The 10,473-nt window shown below is 33.4% G+C and overlaps 2 long non-coding RNA genes across 3 annotated transcripts; one reads left to right on the top strand and one right to left on the bottom strand.

Moving 5' to 3' along the window:
* Positions 1 to 430: 430 nt before the first annotated feature.
* On the bottom strand, positions 431 to 5,368 carry LOC149083292 (uncharacterized). 2 transcript variants are annotated; one of them, XR_016193310.1, is made up of 3 exons: positions 5,277 to 5,368; positions 3,265 to 3,312; positions 431 to 690 (listed from the first exon to the last, which is right to left on the bottom strand). It is a non-coding gene; the product is annotated as an uncharacterized LOC149083292 (long non-coding RNA). The 2 variants fall into 2 exon arrangements; XR_016193309.1 differs by lacking the exon at positions 5,277 to 5,368 and adding an exon at positions 4,710 to 5,258.
* A 1,048-nt stretch (positions 5,369 to 6,416) lies between these two features.
* On the top strand, positions 6,417 to 9,190 carry LOC149083291 (uncharacterized). Its single transcript, XR_016193242.1, has 3 exons — positions 6,417 to 6,910; positions 7,074 to 7,147; positions 9,028 to 9,190. It is a non-coding gene; the product is annotated as an uncharacterized LOC149083291 (long non-coding RNA).
* The last annotated feature ends 1,283 nt before the right edge of the window (positions 9,191 to 10,473 follow it).

The following is a 10,473-nucleotide window of genomic DNA, read 5'->3' as shown; positions in this document are numbered from 1 at the left end:
TAAAATTATTAGTAGTCACGAGTGGAATTCGTTACAGTTCGTGAGCGAATATGATGTGAAATGTCAGTTAAACACTAATAATTTATAGCTGTAATATTCATGTTTACTTTTGAACTTAATTTTTTTCTATTTTAGCAAAAATGATACATATGGAAATATTTAAGGTGGGAAAAAAGGGAGGAATTTCATTCTCCCCGATCCTTAATTTTAAAGTCGGCATCAAAAAAAAAACTATTTACAGAAATAATTTAGATTATATAAAGGAAATAACTTCAGAAACATTAAAAACCCAGAAGAAAAGGATTTCATAAATGGACACTACTGACTTGGAATATTGTAAAATTTATTACAAAATTCATAAAAATTTTAGAAGAATGTTTGATTATCATTTCAATTTTCTTTAAATGCTAAACAGGTTCAATAATTTCAATTGATGTGCTCAATGAGTGAATAAATTTATTCAATAAAAAAATATGCACACACATAATCAATGTACATCACTTATGAAAGCAAGACTTCACAAATATCATATTCGTAATACCACACGTTTCTACATTATATAATCAAATACCATCCTACTTTAGAGCATTTAGCCAGTAAATTTTGAATTACAGAAATATCTTTAATAACAGATCAGGAAATTTGAAAGTAGTTCTTTGCTTCAAACTGTGTGACCCAACAGCAATTCATCTGAAAAAAAAGAAATTAAAATTATTCAGATCAAGCAATTATTTCTGGTAAGAATATATTCATAGTGTTCGTGGGGTTTTGGATTATGTGCAATACAAGGGCAATCCATATATGACACAGTGTTTAACTTCCATAAGTGTTACTACAAAATTGCTTTTTTTTCAGCACACCAATTATTTGATGAAGGAATGCAGAATGATTCCTGGTAGGAATCCACAATGTTCATGGGTGTTTCGATCATACGCAACACAAGAGCATCTAAAAAACTTTAAACATGGCGTCCAATTCGTAACCAGAGAGTCTTTTACAATAGTCTATTTTTTTTTACCCCTCTCATATTCGCAATACTTGCCCGCGAGTCTTTTCTTCATTTAGTTGAAGGGAAAAACTGTTACTAAGAGGCCTTTCACACGGAGTGGATGCTAGTCCGGAAGAAGTTTTAACAATTGGGATATACTGAGCCTTTCAGACGAGCCGAAATATCTCCGCACCTAGGAAATGTTCATGCGGGTCCGGACGTCGTCCGTAGGTGTCAAAACCTAAGTGCGGGCTCTGCATCCGCACATAGAAGTTTTGACAATAGGTTTATTCGGCGCTATTCACACGATGCAGAGCGAATTCGTCCGCATCTTTGGCTACTTTTTAAAGCTTATTTTGCACTGAATTTTTTTTAATTATTTGCCATAAATTCTCTTAAAAACACCATATGAAGGTCCCTGTTCATCAAATATGATGTACCCACATACATCTATCCCTTTGTTTCCTTCTGAGATTGAGATATAGCAACTTTAACTGCCTTTTGTCTGTACTTTACAATTTTATACAATAAAACCTGCCAACAACGGCCACTGACGGGACCAAAATTATAAGACATTCTGTTCATTACGAATATTTAATTGACTACATACTTTAATAACTTTTAAATTTAATTTAAAAATTTTAATTTTTTTCTTTTTACATATTAAAAATTATTTATAAAAATATAAATATTTTAAATATTTATTTTTTTTTTTTAACTTAAAAAAACATACTTTTATTAAACAATGTTATCACTCACTTATTGTTCACTCAGGGCCGGATTAAGACGTTTGAAGGCCCAAAGCACTTGAATATTTTTGGTGGTTCCCCCGATACCTACAAGTACATTTTACTCAATATTCAGTCTATAAACTGAAAAAAGAAATTTTATATTTCAGAAGTGACTAATCTAAGGATGGGATTTCACTATAAAAGGTTTATGAAAGTTATTTTATAAAACTTGAAAAAAGCAACCAATAAGTTTATCGATTGCATTCGAGCAAATTTACAACTGCAACAAAATTACAAATGCAACTGATTAGCTTATTGGTTGCATTTTTAAAAGAATTATAAAATTTTCGTAGTGTAATCTGGGCTTAAGGCCGGGATCACACTATAAAGTTTTATAAAAGATCTTTTATAAAAATTTAAAAACTCAACCAATAGGTGCATCAGTTGCATTTAAGCAAATGCAACCAGTGATCTTATGGGTTGAATTTTTCACGTTTTATCGTAGAGCTTTTACAAAACTTTTATAGTGTAATCCCAGCCTAAGGCTGGTATTATCCTATTAAACTTTGATTAAAAATTATTTTATAAAACTTGAAAAATGTAACCAATAAACACATCTGTTACATTCGAGCAAACTTAACTGATCCACCTATTGGTTGCATTTTTCAAGTTTTATAAACGAACTTGTATCAAACTTTTATAGTTTAATCCCGGCCTAATACAGAATTGTGAAGTGAATATTTCTAAGTGTACAGACATTTTGAAAGTCTCCACCCCTCCCTCTTTTTTCTACTTGCAAATTCTTTGATATCTCCTGGATTTTTTTTTTTTTTCTGGAACATCGAATGTTTTGGATTGGGTTTTTCGAACGTTGGATGTGTTTTTGGAATTTTTCTATCATATTTTTCCGAAAAGACAGATTTTTTTTTCAAAATTTTTTGAAAATATTTTAACATTTTCTCCCATCGACTACTTGTGAGAATCGGAATGAAGGCATCTTTATACCCATATTCTATGGGGCTCCAGATGAAACCACCGAAAAATTCCTCTAGGCACTGAATCAGGGGTGAAGGAGAAAAATAATTACAAAAATTTCGAAAAAATAGTTTTTATGCATGAATTTCAAACAAAGATGCGGGTGAAACACCCACATTTTTAGTGCTTGTGTGAAAGGGTATGCAGCCCCGCATCCACTCCGTGTGAAAGGGGCCTAACATAGGGCTTGACAAATCTCTAGTGCCAAGTCCATATGATGACTATAAAATCTGTATTGACACTTAAAATTTTCTTTGTGATAGCTAAATTCGAGTCTATTTTCTGATTTCTAACAGCTGTCTTTTAACATAAAAAAATGATAGAAAGTAAAAAAAAAAAATATTTAGAACTTTTTCTTAAGATTAATATCATCCTTGGCTCCTAAGAAATTTGGCTGGTGCTTAAAATTTTTTTCGATTTGTCAAGCCTTGACTTACACCTTCTTTATTCACATTTGCATTTCATATATGTGTATCATAAAGTCCATAGTGTACTCTTAAGTTACATTACCAGTTTATTGACTTGACTTTGACTTGTTTCACGTCCTTTTGTCCCAACCTAGGGTTTTAGGACAAGTAGAAAAAAGAAATATACAAGGTTAATGTGTTAGTTTTTTAGGGTAGAAAAAAAAAATTCTGATACATCAACATATATGGAAAATACCAAACATGTAAAAAATTGTAAAATAACTAAAACATACATATAACTAGACACATTCATTTTGTATATACCACATATACAAAACCCATACAGGTGCACAGCCTTATCACAAATTGTACAAATATTAAATCAAATTCACAATATATACAGCCATGGCCCCCACATGGGGGGGGGGCTGACAGGGCTCCAGCCCTGGGGCCTCCTGGAAAGAACTTTATGATTTTTTTTCTTTCAGATATATCCCATAGGAAAAATAGACAGGACTCTTTAATATCAATCATATCAATTTGTACTCGTATGGACGGATATCTTGAACTACGTACCTTAGATCTCATTGAAATTTTTTTTAACTATACACATGTATAAACGGGAAAAAAAACCCAGAAACGAAGAAAAGAACATTGTACAAGGCCCCCTCCCTCGGCTCTCATGGCAGTCGTTCTCCTAGGAAGGAAGAAAAGACATTGTGATGGTCATGGCTACTGAGACGTCAAGGACACCAGCATTTTGTGTCCCCTCAGGGCTATAGCCACTAGAATAATCCTTATCTAGTCGTCTAGCGCAGTGGTTCTCAACCGGGGGCCATATGACCACAGGGGGGCCACTGATGAAAATCTGGCAAAAGGGGAGCCACGAAGAAGTTTGTGGAATTAAATTTTTTTAGTCACTCTGACTAAAAAAAATTTAATTTCAAACAAAAAATGCATAGAATATATTTTTCGCAGTTTTTCCGCTATTCAAGTAACATCAACACGAGGAAGGAAATTAAAAAAAGTGGTTCATGTAATCTCGGTGGGTTTACGACTTGGGGGTGACAGTAGGCCCTGAAACAATCTATAGAAAAGGTTTAAGCAAAATGGAGTAACTTTTACAGTTACTCCAACAAATTATAAGAGGGCTGCCATAAAGAAAGCAGACAAAGATTTGTTGACCATTCATTGACATTTTTTTGAGTGCTGGTAGTAAATGCAATCCAAGTAGTAGATGGGTGAAAAATAAAAGCTTGTGTGTAAAAAAAACCCGTATTTTGCATACAATTACAGACGGATAGCCATCTAGTTTAGTACAAAGCTATCTTCAACCGGCACTGAGTGGTCTGATCATTGATCATTTTTGTCGCACCACGGTCATTTTCTGCACACGAGGGCTAATTAGACTGGGACTTACAATTTATTGCCGATTCTGAACGGCAGGCTTGTTTCTTCATGATGCTTTATTTATTTATTTATTTACAATAACCCCAGAAGGCATGAAATGCACTTATACTGGAAGAAAAAAATAATAATAGTCAGTACGGGAAGCACTTCGCATACGGAGCCAGGTCGAAATCCCCAATAGTGGAAACAAATCTTGCGTAGGAGGCACATACAAGTTCTGATGGAAGGCTGTTCCATATTCTTGCCACACGGCATCTATATCCTTGGAAAAAACAATCCCTTCTAGCCATTGGTATTCTTATTTGGAAGCGATGCCTACGTAGGTTAACTTGCCTGTCTATGATCTCAAAGAAAGGCTCTCTGGATGGTAGATAAACAATTTGGTGGACTAGTTTTTAGCACATCTTCAGATCTGCAGCAATTCTACGCCATTCCAGTGAGTGTAAACCCAGAAATTTAAGTCTCTGGCAATAAGATAGACCGCTCATGCCAGGTATTCGTTTAGTAAACGACCTCTGTGGCTTTTCGAGGAGCTGTATGTCCTTGATTTTGTAAGGGCTCCATACTTGAGAACAGAACTCCAGAGTCGGGCGAACGTACACACAGAAAGCATATGACAACGTATGCGCATCACACTTACGGTATGCCGTACGTAACATTATAATTAATAATTCTTATTAATAATAAGAATAATAATTCTTATACTCATCGAGAGGTTGGTGCGATACTCCCTCAATGGGGGACTCCGTGTGGTAGCAATTTTTTGCTGCGGTCAAGTCACCATTTTTTTTTGTACCCCTGTGTCAGGAAAGTTTTCTGACAAGGACGAACCGGGTATCGAACTCGCGACACCTCTAAACCTGAGTGGTCTGATGGGGAATATATTAATAAAAATCGAATAAAGAATGATTGCTCTGGGGTATTTTTTTTTATGCATTTTTGGGGAGGGGTGTGCCAACACCCATTGCCTCCACTGAAAAGAAATAAAGTCGAATTCAGTTATAACGAACTGCAAGAGACCAAATCATACATGAGGAAAAATACCCGCGAAATTAGATTTTTTAAAACTACATTGCTGTATAACTCAAGAAACTGTAATTGCATAAATTTGCTGTTGTTTCAAAATCACAAGTGTTCATATGCCAGTCATTTCAATTTAACAGGAAAAACGTGATTTTAAACATATTTACGACGATCTTAACGTCATTTGGTTTGCTGATTGGTTTCTATATGCAATCCAAGCAGATAATGTATTGGGACTTAGTAGGACTAAGATTGACACCACATCTTTAAAAAAATTTTCATCTATACTGTAATGCTTCCTATTAACTGCCCTACTACGTAAGCCTGCTGCTGGCCTGCAACATCCCAAATAATTTCAATGCAATTTTCCTATCCTGTAAGAACAATGTTGTGGACATTAGAAAAAAAAAATTCTAAAATTTCGTATGACCACATTTAAAGCAATTTAAATCCGTTTATTTGAGACTCACTGCATCTGCTGATTTCTCAGAAAAGTGCAATAAATTCTCACGCAAGTCTTCACTTTAAAATGTCCATAACCGGCTCAATGCGTATCTTTGTATCTGTCAACCTAAAATTTGTGGTTTTTAGTGTTGATAATACGCATGCAAAACCAATTCAGCGACGCATTTTTCACAATCTGCAAAAACCTCGTGGATTTGATAGATGGAAATGATGTCTAAATGGAGTTCGAGTCAAAATGAAAATGCCAAATAGTTGTAATTGTGCTTCGTATAAATGAAATATTTTAATATTGAAAGCTATATATATATATACAGGATGATTATAAAATAAACTATCCCGACATATGGGCCCCTAACTATCATACCATTCACAGAAACTGAATGAAATTTTGGCATAAGGTATTTTGATGTATGCGCTCAAGAATGATATGGAAAACAACAGTGTCACTGTAACGGCCGTATTCACCGTCCAGGTTCAGAACGCGATCCAGGTTCTAAACCGCGTTTCACCTCAAAATTGGTATTCACCACCCCTGAATCGAGATCCACGGACCAGCTTTTCAAGCCTGAAACTGAACCTCCGATATCGGCGATCCAGCAGGGTGGATCGAGTTTCAGCGCATGCGCAGTGAACATTATCGTCGCTGCAAACACAAACATCGACATAGTACTGGTGGTCACGCTGAATTGTTTTTACGATGAGGCGGAATGAAATAGGGAATTTAGAATAATTTATTAATTATAAGGTGATGAGTGACCGCGTTTAGGTATTAAATATATGTTAAGTAATTATCCCCGATCAATGAAAGCTTTCAACTACTACTTGAAGCCATCAACAAGTGACGAAAGAAGGTGAGTAATGATACTTTTCTATGATTTCCTTCATATCTGAACTTCATTCGCTAACAAAATGATCATTATCAAATAATGATAGAATTGTATGAGTAATATACTGTATTGTAATATACATGTATTGATATTAATGAAAAATTTGTCTATATGGTACCTGAAACAGGTTCGTAGTGGGCAGCGCTGTCTTAAGAACACCATGGGCCTCCGGGCCAAGTGGCTTTTCTGAGGACCTACCAGGTAAATTACAGAAAATTTAAACCAAATCTCATTTTTGTGAGGCCCCTCTTCTCTCGAAGAACCCCGGGCCATGCCCGGGTAGGTCCATCCGTTAAGACAGCACTGGTAGTGGGCTCTCTCGATGCAGACTTTTCTTGAGTGGGGGCCCCCTGCAAGTATTATTATGTAAAATAAAGTGTACATTTTTGTGAGGGCCCCCATTCTCTCGGCCCTTGGGAAGTGCTCCGGTTGCCCCAGCTTATTTACGGTCCTGACCTAAAGGTTAAAATGGCAGGGTATAGTGTCACGCTTTTGAAGTTTTTTCCTCTCTGAAAATAATGTATCATTGGTCTGAAAAGAAGTCATGAATATCTCTTTTGAATTGCAGGAATAGTCACTTGTATACAGTGTATACGAAATTTTTTTTTTTTGTATTACTTGTATACAAAATTCTTTTTTCCTTAACCAGGACCATCTTAAGAGCATGGGGGGGGGGGGGGAACGAGACAAGAAATTTTTCTGTGGTCCTACCTGGTAAATTCTAGAAAATTTCAGCCAGATCTCATTTTTGTGGGGCCCCTTTTTCTCTTGAGGAGCCTCGTACATTAAGAACTCGCAAAATGTACTAGGCAAAAGCGATCATTACAGTAGTGCATTTTAATTCCTAAACAATGCAATATTCACCAACACTCTAAAATATAGATTTGTGTATGAAATGTTTCGTCTCTAACATGAAAATATTTATATTAATGCCAAGCAAAATATATTACCTTTTTTTAGCTTTTACCTCTTGGCAGGAATATATTTATTTGATACTTTGCTGATATTTTGCTGCTGTGTGTCAACATGACATTTTCCTCATATTCAGTCGATCTCGCTTATAACATTCCCATGTATAATATTTTCCTGCTTACTCCTCGAATTAATTTTTATTAAGATTTCCTGTTTAAAGCATTTTCCCCGCTTATATTTTTCATGGTAATTTTTAAAAAAAAAAAACCCTTTATAAGCAGAATCCACAGTATTTGCACAAATGAAAACACGTGCACAACAAAAAATATTTTCTGTGATGCACTCTCATTATCAAAATTCATATAATTATCAGCTAATTTCATTCTATTTGTGCATCAGTATTTTGCATATAAATATCAGTTCATTCGTTTATTATTTACAGTTAAACCTCACTACAATGATACTTGATATAAAAATAAATCCCTCTACATCAATATTTTGAAAGTCTTGTTTGGAAATTCCTATAGTATAATGTTAAACTGCTGCCACTCGATTAGAGATGAGAATATTAATATGAGAAATAACTTGAGAATAATTATTATTTTTGATAAGAATATTCCCCAGTAATTTATAAAAGTAGTCTTTCCAAAGAATGTTCTCTAGGATATTATGTATAATTATATTATAAATAACTGGAGAATATTCTTATTAAGAATAATAAGAATATTCTCAAGTTATTTACAATAGTAGTCCTTCCAGAGTCCTTCGTTACAATATTCTCAAGAATTTTACATCTCTAATCTTAATACAACAGCAATCCCTCTACAATGATATTTTTTCTTGATTTGCAGAATATCATTTTATTGAGATTTTAGTGTGTGATCATGCCTTTCGTGCTCAAAACACCAATTCAAAAATTCATGAAATTACTTTTTGGAACCTTATTTATATGCAGTTCATGCCAGCATTGGGCAATGATTGAGTGAAATTTATAATATTTAAGTAATCTATCATTACATAACTAGTACAACGTGATTGCTGATTACATGTGCTCTATTCGTATTATGCAGTATGATTTCACTGTATTTGAAATCACAACACATGAGTATAATTTGCTTCATTCTTTAGGGAAATTTTTTTTCATGAAAACTATGTTTTTAATTTTTCAGATGAAACAAGTATTTGGGAGCAAAAGTAGGGTAAAAACACATCTATGATAAAATGTGGCCACTAAAGACGAGCTGACTCCATCATGGAAGAAAATCTCAATATTTATTTATAATGTTTGTGTGTGTGTTATACATACCATTATTTTTTTAAGCAATCTCAAATACTTCCATATAAATATGAATAAATTATTTTTGGTAATTGATTTGTCGTTATTTCTTAAGTGAGGAAAATGTTAGCCTTTTTTTTACGTAGTTTGAATTTGTGCCTTAATTATGTTCAAGTTACAATGTAAATTTTGAAAGTAACGAATTACTAGATTGTGATTATCATGTAAATACAGTATATATTTTAAAAAAATCCAGATTTAACTACCAATCCTGCTAGTAAAAAGAGGGATGGAAATGTTGATGAATAATGACGTTGAATCTATCAATATATGTCAAGTTTTTTTTAATTTTTAGTCTTGGCTATGAGTTTACCCTTTAGTTAAACATGATTCAAAGGCAATGCATTTTACACATTAAAAAAAAAAAAAAATTGTCCATACACTAATGCTTGTATTGACTGTCAGATTTGAAACTTTGTTTACAGATTTTTTATTTTTAACAATCTTTCAGCTTAAAGGACGTCCTTTCAACTTATATTTAATAATATAATGAACTGTTTTGAACTGAATCTAACTTTTTATGTAAGCTAATCAAAAAACTAGTACACATGTTGGAACAGTTTTTTGTTGAAAAGAAAACTGTTGGGTTTAGCATTTTATACATTGAGAGGGGGCACATCTTGTGTGTAGGAAGGATTGCATGCAACTATCATACAAGTTTCAACAAATATAATTACAAAAAATCAGTCTCAGATATTAACTTATTTGGCTAATAGGAAATATAGCTATTAATGTTCAGTAATTTAATATTCAATGTGCATCACAACAATTACTATTAGCATAAAAAAATTTTTTGGAAATCAAATTCACTGAATTTTGTACTTTTTCATTTTAATATGTGTATCTAAAAATGTGATTTCAGATACAAAACAATCATAATTTAAAAAATATTCAGATAAAAATTACTTTTTGAAAAATTTCCAAATTTATTAGTATTTTTTAAAATATAAATTTTACACAATTGCGACCGTCCGTTTTCCCTTCATTTCATTCACGATTAATAAAATTTGTATGTGCTGATACATTTTTTTTTTCTTCAAAGCAATGAAAAGCGCATATAAGCTGATTGTACGTGCGATATATAATTTATCTAATCTGAGAATATTAGCAATTTCGTAGCGAAATGAAAAACCATCATTATAGATATAGCGGAAGTAGGAAAGAAAACCGTAGCTGGAATGAAATGGAATTTCCATTAAAAAGGGGATGATAAAACCATATTTTGCTTATCGAAAAAAAATTGTTGAAAAACGTAAACACAAGAATCCTACCGTTGAGT

The sequence above is a fragment of the Pholcus phalangioides genome, unplaced genomic scaffold (assembly GCF_987345545.1).
Source record: "Pholcus phalangioides strain wild (caught in Gottingen) unplaced genomic scaffold, Ppha-v1.0 ptg000009l_1, whole genome shotgun sequence".
In the NCBI taxonomy this organism is placed as follows: domain Eukaryota; kingdom Metazoa; phylum Arthropoda; class Arachnida; order Araneae; family Pholcidae; genus Pholcus; species Pholcus phalangioides.
This window is presented reverse-complemented; position numbering and strand designations above follow the sequence as displayed.